The sequence below is a fragment of the Pipistrellus kuhlii genome, unplaced genomic scaffold (genome assembly GCF_014108245.1).
Source record: "Pipistrellus kuhlii isolate mPipKuh1 unplaced genomic scaffold, mPipKuh1.p scaffold_m20_p_5, whole genome shotgun sequence".
NCBI classification, from domain to species: domain Eukaryota; kingdom Metazoa; phylum Chordata; class Mammalia; order Chiroptera; family Vespertilionidae; genus Pipistrellus; species Pipistrellus kuhlii.
Genome location: NW_023425551.1, coordinates 29,336,909 through 29,354,444, shown reverse-complemented (window position 1 = coordinate 29,354,444; position 17,536 = coordinate 29,336,909). Strand labels below are relative to the sequence as shown.

Genomic DNA, 17,536 nt, shown 5'->3' with positions numbered 1-17,536 from the left:
AAGATGTCTAAAGAGAACAATAAAAATGGTTGAATGGAATGGTGTTGACAATAATATATTTAGGGAAGAAAGTGAAAGGTTTGAGGAATCTGAAAAACAGGAAAAAACAGAAGCAATTTTTCCTGTCTTAGTAGAGATTCAAACTGCTCAATCTGATTCTTAGCTTTTCTTCTTGGTCCATGGTTTCAATAGCCCCCATCATAAATTATATCCCCATCAAAAGCATCCCCACACATATTCAAAAGAGAATTTTTGTGCTGTTTCAAAGGATGCATAATTAACAGTAGCATCTTTGTTTTGTTTAATCAAAGATGACTCAGAGTGTAGGGAAAAAAATGACCATGGGGAAGAGAATTAAAAACTCATATATTGTCTTTTGCAGATGGGCATTCAGATCATGAACTCACTGCAGACGTGCAAGAGAATTAGCAAAGAGGCTGGAGTGAGAGATGTGCTAATGAGCATGCCATGACAGCCTGTACCTTAGCAACTCGTGTCACTCCATCTCTTTATTGCTCCTGAGACACGCTTCCTGTCCTAACCAAGGAGATGTCACCGGGCAATATACTATGCCTTTTCTCCTGGCTCACCCACTGAGAACTAGATGTTGCCAAGCTATAAAAAATGGGAATTCTCTCTGTCCAGAAATATTAACTGGTCTCCTGATAACTAGAAAAGAGTAACACAGTACTAAGAGAACTTTTCTCCAAAGGGAACAGATATACAGAGAAAGTCTGACTTCCATTCTTGCACACTTCCATGGAGGTTTAGGAAGGTTTTCGTTCTTATGTGTAAAACAAAAAATTTTCTATTTGCGAGGTGAAATACTTCTTCACTGGCCACAGAAAGAGCAGCTGGAGAATCGTTACCCTTTTCCAAAGTATTGGTGAAACTTAACATCTCTCATGCACACAGCACAACTGCAATTCAACACAGGATGCCCAATTCAACAAGAGGCTGTGAAAGCATGAGCCTTCACTTCACGGCACTTTAGCAAGCAGTAACAAAAGGAAAACTGGAAAACCATTTGGAGCTATTGGCTCACCACTGCACAAGGAATCTTACCCATATATGTATAAACAGCATCATTTTATTTTTGTTTCTGGCTTACTAAACAGATGGAATTAATTAACAAAAACAATATATATATATACATCATTATGTAGCCATAAACCAGAAGGATGTCACAGCTTTAACTTCCAGACTCCCAGCAAGCACATGGGACCTTAGATATTTTTAGGCACTGGCTCCATTGTTTCAAAGAGGGTAGGGATGGAAGAAACAGAATTGTGTAAAAGTAAAATTCATATGATAACCTCATATAGAATGAAGAGTGGTATTTGTTTTAAAAACCAGGTATATCTTTCTTAAATAAAGGTTGTGTTTTTGAAAAGTTGGAAATAAATAAATTTTGGTCATGAAGTGTTTTAAGTGAAAAGAGGTATATTTAAATGACTCCTACAGTCCTAACTAGTTTGGCTTAGTGGATAGAGCATTGCCTGCAGACTGAAGGGTCCTGGGTTTGATCCGGTCAAGGGCATGTGCCTTGGTTGCAGGCACATCCTGTGGGAGGTGTGCAGGAGACAGCTGATTGATGTTTCTCTCCCATCGATGTTTCTGACTCTTTATCCCTTTCCCTTCCTCTCTGTAAAAAATCAATAAAATATATTTTAAATAAATAAATAAATGATTCCTCCATCTTAAAATATGTATTTTTTAAACTGACCAATTAGTCTTCTACTTTATCTTTATTTGAAATTTAGATGGTCAGAATATTCAAGATAAGCCTCCTCCACCTCCGTGTGTGTGTGTGTGTGTGTGTGTGTGTGTGTGTGTGTGTGTACAGGTATGGATGTGCATATTTAGTTATACAGACATTTAAAATAGTTGACTATGTAATCAATTGTGGGAATGTGTGCATTTTCCATGCTTTTATTTTTTCTCTGATGTGGTGCTGATGTTTTGCTTGAGAAACAGAACTGGAGTGACAAATTCCTCAAGTTAAAAGCTGATGCATAAACGTTACAGATTTGTGATCTACTGCAGGAATAGGTGCCAAAGGACAAGGCCTGGCCAAAAAAGAACTACTGAAGTTCCCCCCTATCCAAGGCTTCACTTTCTGAGGTTGCAACTGTGTCCAGTTCTGAAATACTAGATGAAAACATTACAGAAAACAACAACACAATTCATGTTTTAAAATGGGCATCATTCTGAGAAGCCTATGAAATCTTGCTCTGTCTAGCCTAAGATGTGAACCATCTCTTTGTCCAGCATATCCTTGCTATGTACATTCCCCGCCTGTTTGTCACTTAGTCGTGATCTGTTATTAGATCGATAGTGCTTATATTCAAGTAACTCTTATTTTACTTAATAATGACCCCAAAGCGCAAGAGTAGTGGCAATTCAGATATGTCAAAAAGAAGATGTAAAGTGTGGCATGTATAGAAGAAACAGCATACACTGAGTGGCCAGATTATTATGATCTCTGAATGTATAATAATCTGGCCACTCAGTGTGTGTGTGTGTGGGGGGGGTGTATTTAGAGGTCCGGTGCATGAATTCATGCATGGGTGGGTCTGGCCAGCCTGGCCAGGGGGAGGGGACATGGGCGGTTGGCTGGCCTACCTGCTGGTCGAACTCCTGGTAGAGGGGACAATTTGCATATCATCCTTTTATTATATAGGATATACACTGAGTGACCAGATTATTATGCGTTCACAGATCATAATAATCTGGCCACTCAGGGTATATGGGGTGGTTCCGACATCCATTGGGGCTCTTGGAATGTATCCCCTGAAGATAAAGGGGGACTACTGTACTCCTATTTAGATCACATCAAATCCTCCATCTGTGGAGAATTTTTATTTTTATTTTAGAGGAAAAGTTTTCTTATTTTTTAGAGAAAAACCTGAAAATAAAACTGAGAAGCCCTCAACTTTGAACTCTCTCTTGATTTGATCATCCCTCCAACCTCTACCACTCTCATATTTCCAAATGCCCAGGGGACATCTCCAATAGGTTCCTACCAAAAGCATCTTATAACTGGACAGGGCAGGCAAAGGGATAAAGAGATCCTGAAAGAGGTGTCGGCCACATGTTCAGAGAATGGCAAGAGGCTTGGTAATGCTACCGGATTGAGAGACGGCTAACAGGATGGTGTCAGGATGGTGGGAGAAAGGCTATAAACTAAGGTAGAGACCAAATCATAAGAGGCGGAATATGTTAGCTAAGAAGTCAACCAGATAGGAGAACATTTTTGCTACCTCTGACCAGGTATTTTCAACCTGCCTCTACCCCAGGAAGAGGCAGACAAATAGATGCAGCCCCAGCATACTCCTGGACTTAGCATCATCATGTCAGTCTCACTAACCCTGCTGGGTCAGTAGAATTTTCTCCTAATTGGTCTTCAGAATCAAGGACAAAAACCACCTTTTCACTCTTGTTTCCTTTGGCCCCACTTCTAGGCGGAACTAGATCTCCTCTCCTCTGTTCTTATAGCACTTTATTCACTATCTGTTTCACTGTCGCCCCTGCTCGAATGCCAGCCCGTCTGTGGCCAGACACATACACTGAGCACTGTGCCTCCACACAACTGGTGCCATCTCTGCTGGCGGAGGGGTGAGGGGGATGAGGGGCTGTGACAGAAATAATGAAGAAATGACTGACAGAAAAGAAAGGAGTAAAACTGTACTAAACCATGCCCGCCCCATTCACTCCTACACGTAGGAAGAGGGGTGCATGTTGGGAAGAAAGGGTATACCCACAAATCACACACAGCATATCCATAACCAGATGACAATCTTTTCTTTCAATTTAGTCCTGTGTCTTTAGATAGAATTAGACAATAATGATCCAATCTGGAGAGTCTGCTGTTATTGTGTTTTTAATATTCTCCAGTGTTTTCTGTTTTATTTTAAAAATGTGACTGAGAAACTGAGGTTCAATAGGTTAGAGTCACAGTCACGTCTCATATGTGATGAAGGAGTCTGAAGGGGGCCATGATGAATCCAAGAGTAGAATCATGGCTTGAATTTTGTTTAATTGTTTTAAGGAAAGAAAGACAGAGAGTAATGAGGTGTCCTTTTCACTTGCCACAGATCTTCTCTATTCCCAATTCAACCCTTTTCACTACTTGCAAAAGATTTAAAATATTCATAGACATTGACCTGCCAAAAAACATCCACACATTATTAGACACGTCCTCACACAGTCACATCTGAAAGGCTTCTTTCTGCTCCAACGATCATGGCTCTATTCAATCAAAATTAAAGCGAGAACCTCAGAACTAGACGTGGCGTGATGTCGTGGCGACTGAGGATAAAATAGTCATTTGATAGCAACTTCTATATAAAGCGTGTCAACGCGGGCAGTGTTCTTTCAGTTATTCTTAACGTAGGACCTAAGGCACAAAAAAGACCAGGCAGGGCCAGACTCTGCCACCATTCCAAAGAACGCTGGGATACACACAGCGTGAACACAGACGCTCCTCAATGTTCTCTGGCCCGGGGTGGTCCCTGGCTCCCAGCCTGAAGCCCAGGAACAGGCCCGTTCTCACAGTGGCCTCCCAGATGCCTCCACAGCTGCACAGACAGTGTATAGGGGCCATCCACGCTCAGGATCGCCACAATCTCCTGTGTGTCTGACGGTTGGGGCAGGCCTCAGAGACAGGACCCAGCTCAGACAAGACCCTTTGTTGCCCTGTTTCCCTAGGAAAAATGAATTTTCCTCTAGCCATCCCTTCTGGGCCTAGACTAGCTCATTATCCTGTGTCCCTAACCCATCTCCCCCCTGCACAGATGAACCTTCTAACAGGGCTCGAGATGGTAGCACTGAAACCTCTCATCCCATCTCACACGCCCCTGGTAATGGTGCAGTGAGTGATAAGTGCACACTCAAAATGGGGCCGGGCTCGGAGAAGTGACAAAGTTGGTAACAAGTCGATGCCACCCAACAGAATCTTCAGCACATGGACATGGTGCCAAGGGAATTCCCAGGAAAGGGTCTAATCTGGAAGGGGCCAGCAACGATGACCAGGAACATCCCGAGGCTCCCACACTGGGAGGACATCACTGGCTCAGACAATGTTGTATAAACGTTGTCCTACCACCTTGTTTTTGCTTCTTTTCTGTAAATATTCACTTATTTCACTGGAAAGGTAATATATGCTCATTGAAAATCTGCACCCCCTAGTACACTGGAGCTTTCCCCTGCTGGCCAGTTTTCTATGTGCAAACAAGTGGTCACACTTGCTTGTAGTACCCCCATCTTGTACATCACAGCAGGCAGCACATACAAATTGACTTCTGATAGAAGCAAAGCAAACAAGAGTGGGAGGCACCCCAAATATGACAAGGAACCCCATTGATTAACTGCATGATCTTTTGCTATTAGCAAAGTGCAAAACAGAGGCTCTACCACCTAAGCGTGCCTCTCCCCCCTGAACTATAAATTCTCACTACTGACTTAGAAATTCTGTGTCCACAGCCAGGGAGGGAGCAGTTGGTTTGGAAACCAAATTCCAACCCTAGCCATTTATTTGCTCTGCGAATGAGTGGAGGGAAGGGGGTGTAGTAAGGGAGATATTAAAGCACCCACAGGGCCAGGCCAGCAGGTAGAATAAACGATGGAGCTGATGGTCCTCCCCATCGCAAGAAGACAGCTACTATGCTGCTTGGGTAGGCTGTTGTCAGGAGAGAATACAGGCTTAATTTTGCCACATCTTCCAATATTTTCAAGAGAAGCTAGAAATATCAGTTTTTATACAAAATCAATTCTAGTTCACAGTTTTTTAAATGCACCATGTGGCCCAAATAAACATAAATGAGGGTATTATCCACCCCGTAGACTGACTGGTTTGCTACTATTTTATAAGATCTATTCCACGGTTTCTCTTCCTTTTAAATAGGACGTTGACTGCCCTCAACTCAGGGTTTATTAAGAGCACAGAAGGGGTTTTATTATCATATAACAAAATAATCTAAATACATTCAGATGCATAAAGCGGCATAACATGATCTGACCCCAACCCCCCTTTTTTTAAACCAGGATTTATATAAATGTTCATACATGGACTTTGGCATTTGGTAGAATTATTTGAAATATGTACTTAGGCATGTTAGCTTCTAAATAAACAAAGAGGAAAACTGTAATATCCTTAGAGGATGAGGGTGTGACCAACTGGTTCAAGTGGTGGGGCGAAAGCCTGGCTGGAACAGCGCTGGTTTTTTAAGCAAACGCTGTGTAGAGACAGGTAACATCGACAATACATCTCAGGAAGCACTGCCATAGAGGGCAGCAGGGAAGTGGGGTGGCTGCCGGAAGAGAATGCAATGAAGGTGAAGATGATGTATTGTAAAAATTGATGGAATTACAAATGTTTGTATGTTGATGGAATACATCCTGTTAAAGCAAACGAACAAATATGAGTACCCGACTGAAGGAATTTTGTCTGCAAAATACTGGACAGTGTGAGGTGCAGTAAAAATTTTATTAGTAAGCGATAAGAAGCCAAGATCTAATAACACAGGTTTTCCCTAAACAAGAAGTAAGAAAAAAAAAGAGAAAAAATCTTTACTATAACAAACATTGCCCCACATTTTATACTGTGCCATTTCTGTATTTGTCCTTTTTAGCCTACTTCTAGCACAGCCTCTCTTTGCTAAAATACATTAGTTGCCATGGAAACGATGTTACAGTGTGTGAAACCATTTACTGTCCTTGGAAAGGCATTCATGATAAAACTGAACAGTGGTATGTTTTTGTTTTTTTTTAAAAAAAGAGAGATCCAACAGAAAGCAGTTGTGTGAGAACACAAGATCACAAAATTTTGACTTCATAGTAAGTATTCCTCTACCACCAATATCATATTCTCAGTTTTGCCCACATCAATCAGAGAAGCATTTTCCTCCTCCTGTACGCCAAGTGGTACCTAATCTCTGCCATTAGGGAAAACAATAGACTCCCTATAATTCCCATTCCTCTCCCCTTCCCCATCCCCCCACCCCCCATAGGGAGGGGCTGGGAGACTACAGAATCAGAATGGTTTGTAGGCTTGACACTTCCATAATTGGGGGAGGATTTAATCCTGATACATTCTGCTGTCTAACTTTGTTATAAAAGATAGAAATGATACTTGGGACATAGAGATTTGGATTTGAATTTCCTTATTGCCATAGATTAGCAAGACAGTTCCTTTTTAAAAAATATATATATTTTATTGATTTTTTTTTTTTTTTTCAGAGAGGAAGGGAGAGGGATAGAGAGCTAGAAACATCAATGAGAGAGAAACATTGACCAGTTGCCTCCTGCACACCCCCCAACAGGGATGTGCCCACAACCAATGTACATGCCCCTTGACTGGAATTGAACGTGGGACCCTTCAGTCCTCCGACCAAAGCTCTATCTACTGAGCCAAACCAATTTCGGCAACACTTCCTTTTTTTTTTTTTTTTTTTTTTCCATTCATCTATTCAAAGTAAACCATGCTCATTCTTTTGAGAAAATATACTGAGCGGCTCTCATGTGCAATATTGGCAAAGAAAACCAAAGGAGAAGGCCCTTACCAGCTTAAAATCTAGTGGGGCAGGTGGACAAGGGTGGGAGCATGAAAAGCCTTCTGGGCCACAGTGAGGAGCTGGACTTTATGTCACAGGAAGACAATGAGGAGTTTTACCCAGGAATGTGACCTCACATAGATTTTTAAGAGCTTCACCCAGCTGTTGTGGGAGTGGGATTGGAAGTCAACAGTAAAGGAAGGCAGAACTGTAATGTTATCAGAATAGTCCAGACAAAAAGGATGGTGCAAAAGAGATGGAGAAATGTAATCTCTAACTAGGGGACCCTTACGCCTAGGCTTGTTTGTGAAAGTGCTAGCTAGCTTACACCTATTGTTCCAACAGCCAGTAGGATTAAACATTTGTGCAGAGGTTTCACTGTTTAAACTAAGTATTACTAATATTTGCATTAAAATGTACCAACATTGGTGCATATGCACTTCCAGCTTCTTCGATAGTCTTACCAGTGGGTGAGACAACTGCAAGAAGAGAATTTTCACCATAACATGTGATTAAGTCTGAATGGTGACCAACAACAATCCATCTCCTTGGCTTAAGTAAACACCACCTTTCAAGGACAACGCGCAGGATGCTCACCAATAAACAAAAAGCACTTGGACATGAGCAGCTAAGGACAGCCAACTCCTCCAACTGTCAAGTAGACCAGCCGCTGGATGGTACTGGCCAGTTGTGCTGTGGCCCATGCCGCAGCCCGAGATGTCCAAAATAACGAGGCAGAAGGACCAACAGGAATCACAGAAAGTTACAGGTTAGGTCTACATGAAATATTTGTGGGAAACAGGCCTTCTCAAGAATGGTGTGACTATTACAGTGTTTTTGTCACTTATTGATAATTATACTATTTTACTCTGCAATATTTAATGAAAAATTGAATTTGCTTTTCAAGAAAGGTGATGATGAATGCTAACTGGCACAAAATGCTTGCTGATATTTATTATCTACCCTGGACGCCATAGTGATATCATTTACTACATAAACCATAAGTCACACAATATACTCTAACAGCAGCAGCAGCTATGCAAATGTTAATAGTAATTGTAAACAGCACTGTGTCTGAGGATGACACATTCTTGGAGTTCACTAACATAGCACTCTAAGAAACCTGACTCTTAGATTGAATGGCTGCTTTTCTAGGTTGATTCTGCTTATCTTTGAGTTCAGGTTTTTTTGTGTTTATATGGAAAATGAAGTGATTGCTTTAATGTGTTGGTTTTATTAGCAGAAGGGAAAAACTTCGCAAACAGTTAAGTGACCCCAGCTTTGTGTTAGTATTAACAGGTATTTAAAAAAGAAAAATTAATCAGTTCTAATAATAGTTTGATTTTTTTTTCTATTTCCTCAGAGCAAAATAAAAGCTGTGGAGGTTCATTCTGTCACAGGTAAAACATCTCCTATTGTTGTAAATGCTACTGTGACTTGTGAAAAGTTTAACACAAGAGATGAAATTTGGCAGGTAACGAAAATACAAATTTTGTGATGCTAAAAAGCAGTTGTCCTTACTAAATCAAAAAACCTATGGAAAAAAAAGTTACTTGGAATTGGGTATGGCATATGAACACCTCATAACTGCACTCAAACAAGTAGTTATATCCTACCAAATGAAAAATAAACTACAGATGAAGAAATTGACAAGTTAGAAATATTGAGTTACAAGATTTTTGTGACAGTGTTCTGTGAATATTCAGCATTATCGTACATGCCTTCTGTTTTGCTGCCTGTCAGCATCAACCAGGTTTTAAAAATGTCTGAGAAATGTCTGAATCAATGTAGGTGTGTCATAACGATATGATAGATGCATTCTACAAAGTTTGGATGGGTTCTGTACCAAAACAGTTGGAAATCTTTGTTCAGAGCAGTGACACTACACTTCTGTTTCAAAATCCTTTAGCCAATAGCAGTTATTAAAAACAAGAGCTGCTAATAGAAAGATGTTGAAATTTATCCCAAAGAAAGCAAAGGAGGAACAGAACACACTCAATTATGAGAACTCAAGTAGTGTTCAAGATTTAATACTAATTCTGAAATTGTATTGTTGTATTGTGTTTTGGAGTATCTCAACTTGTGGTGATCTTTTGACGGTGCTCCTAGTTTTTTTTTTTTTTTTTTTTTTTTTTAATGTTTTTATTGAGTCTTAGACAATGAGGAAGAGAAAGGGAGAGATAAAGAGAAACATTGATAAAAAGAGCAATACATCGATAGGCTGCCTCCTGTAAGCCCCTACTCAGGATCGAGGCCACAAGGGGCATGTACCCTGACCAGGAATCGAACCTGCAACCACTTCGTGCATGGGATGATGCCCAACCAGCTGAACCTCACCAGCCAGGGCAGTGCTCCTGCTCCTAGTTTTAATTAAATACATTTATATTCTGTACCAGAATGGAGTGAAATTATGAAGATCTATGATTTTATGTCATCTAATTGGGATAAAAGAATTGAAAGGACAATAGGGGAACTTATTTTCATAAGTTTTGTCTTATAAAAATACTGAGGATAAGAATTCTGAATGGGGTAAAAGACCTGTGACAATATTTGGACTAAAATATTTATAAATTTCAATATTAAAAAATTATTCTGAGGACTCTATTTAGCAGAACTTGCTTTCAGCTAAAGTGTATCTGTAGAAAGAGCCATCTTCTCAGTTAAAAATTTTATGACATATACATAAATGCCAACTGAACATAGTAACAATTTCAAATATTAACTATAAAACACAACTTTGAAGATTACAAGTAGCTCTCAGAGAAAATAAAAAACATACTTCATAAAAAAGATGCCGAAACTGGTTTGGCTCAGTGGAAAGAACATCGGTCTGCAGACTGAAGGGTCCCAGGTTTGATTCCAGTCAAGGGCATGTGTCTTGGTTGTGGGCACATCCTCGGTGGGGGGTGTGCAGGAGGCAGCTGGTCGATGTTTCTCTCTCATCGATGTTTCTAGCTCTCTATCCCTCTCCCTTCCTCTCTGTAAAAAATCAATAAAATATATATATATATATATATATATATATATATATATATATATATGTGTGTGTGTGTGTGTGTGTGTATATATATATATATATATATATATATATATATATATATAATCAGTGACATGAATATTAGAGACATATGGCTAAAAAGCTGAGTAAGGTGAGTATGTACCAAGAATAACTAGTTTTATGTTCTTTTTAATGTTTAAAATGTTTTTTTCTAATATATATGGGCATGATTATAATTTTTAGAAATGTTATTTTTGAGATTTCAAATAAACCTATAAATACTATAAAATGATGTCAGTTAATAAATCAACATTTAAAAAATTCTATAATTTTAATTATTTTACTTTTTAAAATTTTCATTATTGACACTATTACAGAAATTCCTATTTTCTTCCCCTTTGTCCACTTCCACCAAGCCCCTACTGTCCCCATCTTCTTCTGACCACCACCACACAGTTGTCTGTGTTTATGGGCTATACTAATATGTAAAAAGCCAGGGGCCTCCATGACTGAAACAATCAGATGGTCGACTGAACAGCAGGCTGCGTGAGGCCACCGGGCTGGTAGGGGGGTGGGGTGGTGTTTAGAGTACAGGGAAACCAGGCTGGTGAGGGGGGCAGTTAGGGGCAACCAGGCTGGCAAGAGGGGGCAGTTGGGGGCAACCAAATAACCAAATTGGCTGAGGTGGCAATAAGGGGCAACCAGGCCAGTGAGGGGAAGGCAGTTGGGGGCGGGGGGTGACCAGGTTGGAATGGGGGGCAGTAAGGCGTGACCAGGCCAGCAGCAGGGGGGCAGTAAGTGATGATCAGGCAGGCATGCAGGTGAGTAGTTAGGAGCCAGTGGTCCTGGACTATGATAGGGATACCCGCTACCGGTTTAGACCCGATCCCCTGGTTTGGGCCTAAACCAGCAGTTGGACATCCCTCAAGGGGTCCCGGATTAGAGAGGATCTAGGCTGGGTTGAGGGAACTTCCCCACCCCTGTGCATGAATTTCGTGCACTGGGCCTCTAGTTCATATATATAGGGTCCCAAAAATGTATACACACACTTTGAATAATTAGAAAGTTATGTTTATTAAAATACATTTCTTTTTCAAAATTGAATTATCAGCTGTTAAAGTGTATATACATTTTGGGAGACTCTCTGTATGTTTTTTGGCTAATCCCTTCACCTTCTTTCATCCATCCTCTTCACCTCTCTCCCCTCTGACAAGTGAGTGGCTCCTTTCAGTAAATGTTATCCCTCATCTCTAGCTCTGTTGGTTCCCACTGACAGATGAGGGAAATATGAAATGTATTTACCTTTTAAGTAGATGTGCTCAAAACATCACAGTAATTTTCTAGTAGGAAAATACAGAGTAAGTATCCCAACAGACAACATCCTCCTCACTCCACCCCACCAAACTCATGCTTTTTTAAACAAGACTAAAGATTTCTCTTCCAAAATTACTAGGCACTTCAAGAAACAACAGGGTTGAAAACATCTTAAATGCAATATCATCCCTGTCTGAATGTCAAAGAGGAATGAAATGTACTGAAAAAGAGTTAACTGGTTCCCCTCCCTCTTCATTTGAGTGTTCTAGTAACTACTTATGAATTATACTTGAAAATGAATCCTTTCATAAACTCATGCTTTATTTAGTCCATGAGGATGGAATAAAAATGAAGAGCTTCTCCCCTCACAGTCAGAGGCTGCAGTTCCTAGTATTCACCCTGATACCTTTAAAACATGGAATTGAAGGGTCACACCCAGTGAAAATGCTTGTCTTCAGCATCTCAGGATATTGATTAGAGAAAGGCCTAAAATTCGAATACTTTCCTCTGACCTGAGGCTCCATAACAACTGAGGTCCTTCCTTCCGGGGCACTCAGAAGAACTGCCTTTTACTAAACAAGGGAAGCCCAAACCCCCACTATATTTTGGAATATCTGGTGGACAACTCTGCTCCTCCAAAGGGCAGTTCGCCCCACTTCTTCTCCAAGATGAACCAACCATAGGGATGTTAACCCACAACTTACTCAAAGAAAGAAAGCATACTAATAGTATGCAGCAGCAGCATACCATTAAAACACAGCTCCAATGCAGTGTGGCAGGTTTGAAATTTACACTTACTACTTAGCTGTATATGCACTAAATATGTGACTTTGTTTCTCTACAGTTAAATTCAACTTGATCATGATCATTGCATTTCTGCTTATGAAGAAAAAAACCAATATTGCTACTTCCAGATAACTTATTCTCTTCAGATTTAAGATTTTAGCTGCTTCAGGGCAATAAGTCAAATTTAATTCATCTCAAGCTGCCTCTCATAGCTGTGTTCATTTCTCTCTCCGTCCTTCCCCAGGGGAAAATTAGAGACCACCACAGGATGGGGGGAGAACCTGGTCCAGGCACTGCCCTGCAAGCCTCCACTGGCCTCCTTGGGAGGTGCCATCCCCTTGTCTTTGAATGCTGGCCTGGCTCTGCTGATGGGACTGGTGGCTATCTGCAGTCATGACCCCGGCCCGCCTTCAGCAGAGGCTGGCACAGTCCATTCTGTGCCCGCTTCATTCTGACCCCACGCCTCTCCCACCTGGCTTTCTCAGCAACCTCCACATTTAGCTGAGGAGGCCTAGAGTGCCATCAGGATTTCTCCTAGGCCACATGCAGGCACCGGGGAACCATGAGGGGACACCATCTCGGGGCTAGTTGCCACAAGGTGCTTTCCTTCAAGAGTTCCAAACAGGCTGCAGGGTGCAAGTGCTGCTGAATGCAGATTATCCTCCACCCACCCATTCATTTCTCATCTCTCGTTTCATCCAAATCTCTACAAGCTCCATCCTCCAATCCAGAAAGGTATTTTCTGCTTCTTGGAGCCTTCCTCCTGCATGGCTGACTGTACAATATATGCCAGGCCTTCTGAGATCTGGCTCCTTGGAATAATTTTTTTCTAACAAAGTCTGCCTCTTTGAAAGGAAGGCCTGGGCTAACTCTGATCTCTGAAACATGCTTTAAGTGCCTGTTTTGAAAGTCCACAGCTGAACAATGTCTTCTTTGTTCCAGCCTATAGTCTGTCCTCTCCCTGAAGTAATAGAATTCTTAGCCTCCATGGGGGAGACTCCCAGGGCAACAAGAATTAGGAGGAAAGGAAAGTAAATTGAACACCAGTTAAAAATATTAGCCTCAACAAATTGGCTGGCCATAATGGAAGGTCTCAGAGATTCCAGAATACACATTCAGGATTTTTAAAATGTGCCACATAAAACAAGACATTCTTCTGGAAGAAATTATTTATACCTATTTAAATCGAGGACTAAAGGGGCTTATGCCTTTCAGTTTCTTGAATTCTTTGTATCTGAGGTCCTAAATTTCTGTTTTGTTAAGTGGAAACCCATTCAACAGGAAATGACTCTGTGCACTATCATTTTGGTTCTCTCCAATTCGATGGGTTCCCTCTTCCTAGGGCCTACTCACCTCTGTCTCTCCTCCTCCACACCTGCTATGTTTACTCATCAGATTCCTAAAACTGCAGAGCCTTCCTTACCTTGGCCATCATCCAGCTCAATCCTCTATTCAGCCGGAACCTACCTTCAGCTGATTCAATTGATATTTTTGTAGTCTCTTAGAACATCCTCCTCACTTGATCTTTTAAACCAATTCTCAACTCTAGGTCACCCCCAAAGTAAGATTTTCCACTCCAACCTGGTAAGTACTTTGAGGCAAAGTCACAAAACTGGGCTAAAGAGAACCATAAAAAAAAAAAAAAAATACCTACAGATTCCAATGGGGCCTCACAATTTCTCTGCAATACCTTCTATCCATTTATTAACAGATCATCCTATATTTTCGTTACTCTGGAGTTTTTCTGCATTCTCCAAGCCGTCATCCCATCTCTAAATCTGTGGCCCTCAGATGATGGCTTAGCCTCTAATTTTACTGAAAAGTTTTAGGTAACTCCACTCCTTCAAACTTCTTTCTTTTCACATAAAAATGTCACTGTATCTTCATCTATCTCAGACATACAAATCACACATGTAAAGTACTGTGCCTGCACTTTCAGTATTCAAACCTATAAGTACCTTTCTTTCTGTTATTTCTCCCTCCAAGCTGGTAATTTTTGTCTCTCTGAGGGCTATCATGGATTGAATAATGGCCCCTCCCCCCAAAAAAAGGTTCATCTGGATCCTGTGTGACCTTATTTGGGAAAAGGGTCTTTAAAAATGTAATTTAGAACCTAGTGAATAGGGTGGATTCTAAATCCAATGATATGTATCCTTACAAGAGGAGAATGCCATATGAAGATGGAGGCAGAAATTGTTGGTCTACAAGCCAAGGAAAGTCCAGATTTGCCAGTAGCCACCAGAAGCTGCTAGGGAAGAGGCATGGAGCAGTCTCCCTCAGAGCCTCTGGAAGGAACCAACCCTGCTAGTATCTTAATTTCAAGACTTATGGCTTCGATGTGAGAGTTTTTGTTGTTGTTTTAAGCTACCCAGTTGGGGGAAAAATTTTTTGGCAGCCACAGAAACTAATGCAAAGACTCCTTCTATACTCACCATCATCTTGCCCATAACAACTCTTCGTTGATTCGTTTCCATCCATTATCCCCTCTATTTCCAGCCTTACCAACATCATTCTCTTTAGGGGATAATTTCCATATGTTCTAGCCCATCCAGGAGACACTGAGAGTGCAGGTAGGTGTTCTGCTGGGCTCTTGCCACAGTAGCAGTTCTGGATCTCAAGTGCACAGGAGTGCTATTGTGCGGATAGAGGCCCAGAAGCCTCATCCCTGGGAACAGACTCTGTCACATCTGGGGAGGTAAAATCAGGGAAGGCAGTGGGGCTTGCCTTGGACCTCCCATACTGGACTCTCCCCATGTGGCCAAGGTACAATCTGAGAATGTTTGGGGCTGCAGTTTTCCAAGTGCCAATCCTCCTGGTATCACACCCAGCTATAAACTAACCAGAACTTCACAGGAATTACTGGCACCCACAGAGGCATCTGCTCCTTACACCACAGTCCTTATAGGTTCTTACCAGCCACGCCTCACTGGCTTTCATTCGCAATTCTTGGCCTCTTAGCATTCTGAAATCAAGAATCAGTTGAATAATGACTATAAGACAGTGAGAATTGTATGGTTAACCTCACTAGTATGAAAAGGGTATGATATTGCACATCATCTATGCTTTGAACCCAACTTGAAGATAGGACTAGGATTTGAGATCACTGCATTTCAACCTAAGGACGTGTAATATAAGGTGGAACTTAAAACATTATGCACAACCAAAATATAGATTCTAAACATGACTCCGAGGATCTATCAATGCAGAGGTCCCAATGTATTATCTACAAGAAGAAAATTTATTCAAGATGCATCTCATTCTACAAGTACTAAAAACACAGTTCAGTATTACACTGAGCACAAGGCAAATAAAGTGAGGTGAGCTTCTAGCCTTCTAGAAGCTTGCTACTGAAAATGGCCAATTTTGATGCTGACGTGTACGAAAGTGAGTGAATGTGAACAAACTGGAAAAAGTGGTGACATTATATGCCAGCCAAGGGCAAAGAGAATTTTGCCAGTAGCATATGATCTCCCACACTTAAGGCAGTGGTTGCAGCAATGGGCAGGAAGGTGGGAAAAGCACTGAAATCACAGACAGTCAATAGTTGAGGAAGAAAAAACAATTCACCACTACTTTCCAAAGACCATAATGGTACCCCTTGCCCATTTGGGCTGCAGTAATTTGTCTATACCCACAGAAAGTGTTCTTCTTGGTCTCCACCTTTCAGATACATTAAATCTGACATTTAGGTGACAAGGGAAGCCATTAATGAGAAACCCCAGAGGGCTAGTCCCAGGTGGTAAGAAGACCTTTAATGAGTGGTTGACAAACACTGCATATTGTGTTGCTGTGTCTTTTGTTACACATGTTACTTGAGTAGTGCCTCCCCTCAACGATGGAAAACATTTTATAAGGCTTATTTTCAATCATTCTTTTGAAGGATATATAAATAGAGACTGTGATATTTTGGTGGACATAGTGTGAAGTAATTACTTTGTAGGACTTTAAGTATATGATGGAACCCTCCCCTTCCCTGCTAAGGAGATTCTTCAAATGGTACTACTACCAAGTGAAAAAACACATGGAAAGAAAGGCACTCCCCACAGCCGAAGCTGGGGTTCATATGGCCGAAGAATGTAGTTAAATGCTAGTTTGAGAGGTCCAGAAATGGGCAGGTACATAATAGGTAAGTACCTGCCTTCTGTCATACCTCCAGGATACACTGGTGGTCCCTTTCCCATCATTCATTACTGTATTCTTCCAGTTTTTTCCAGATTTTGAAATATTGATATTTTGCATTTACCCTGCTCTTAGATGTTCTTGTGCACTGGTGACTTTCTATTGTTTTTAGTGAAAATCTTAATGAAAGTCAGACAGCACAGGACAAAGAAGTAACTATTTCCTTGACCACCTTAAATTTTTAACAAAAAGCTCAATATTCTGAAGAAAAAAAAATAAAACATATACCATTCTGAAATACAATGATGGGTCCTAAAATAGTCTAGGGCAGGGGTTGGCAAACTCATTAGTCAACAGAGCCAAATATCAACAGTAGGACGATTGAAATTTCTTTTGAGAGCCAAATTTTTTAAACTTAAACTTCTTCTAACGCCACTTCTTCAAAATAGACTCACCCAGGCGTTGGCATTTTGTGGAAGAGCCACACTCAAGGGGCCAAAGAACCGCAGGTGGCTCACAAGCCGCAGTTTGCTGACCACGGGTCTAGCACAATCACTGAACTAAATCTTGTGGGTTGGAAAGTACAGAAGCGCCATATCTGAGGAGATGCCAGCCTAGCCTCACAGATGGCCGGAAACCAGCTATACATTCCAGTGTCCTGCCCCAGGGCCTGTCTGAGTAAACATCTGCTGACTGTCTACATTATGAAAGACATCCTGCTACATGCTATAGGGGAACAAAAAACAAAGGAAGCGGGAGCAGCAAA

The 17,536-nt window shown here is 41.1% G+C and overlaps 1 protein-coding gene across 8 annotated transcripts in view; it reads right to left on the bottom strand.

Moving 5' to 3' along the window:
- FYN (FYN proto-oncogene, Src family tyrosine kinase) overlaps nt 1–17,536 on the bottom strand; it is a 206,751-nt gene that overhangs the window by 178,304 nt on the left and 10,911 nt on the right. The gene's annotated exons all lie outside the window — the stretch shown is intronic.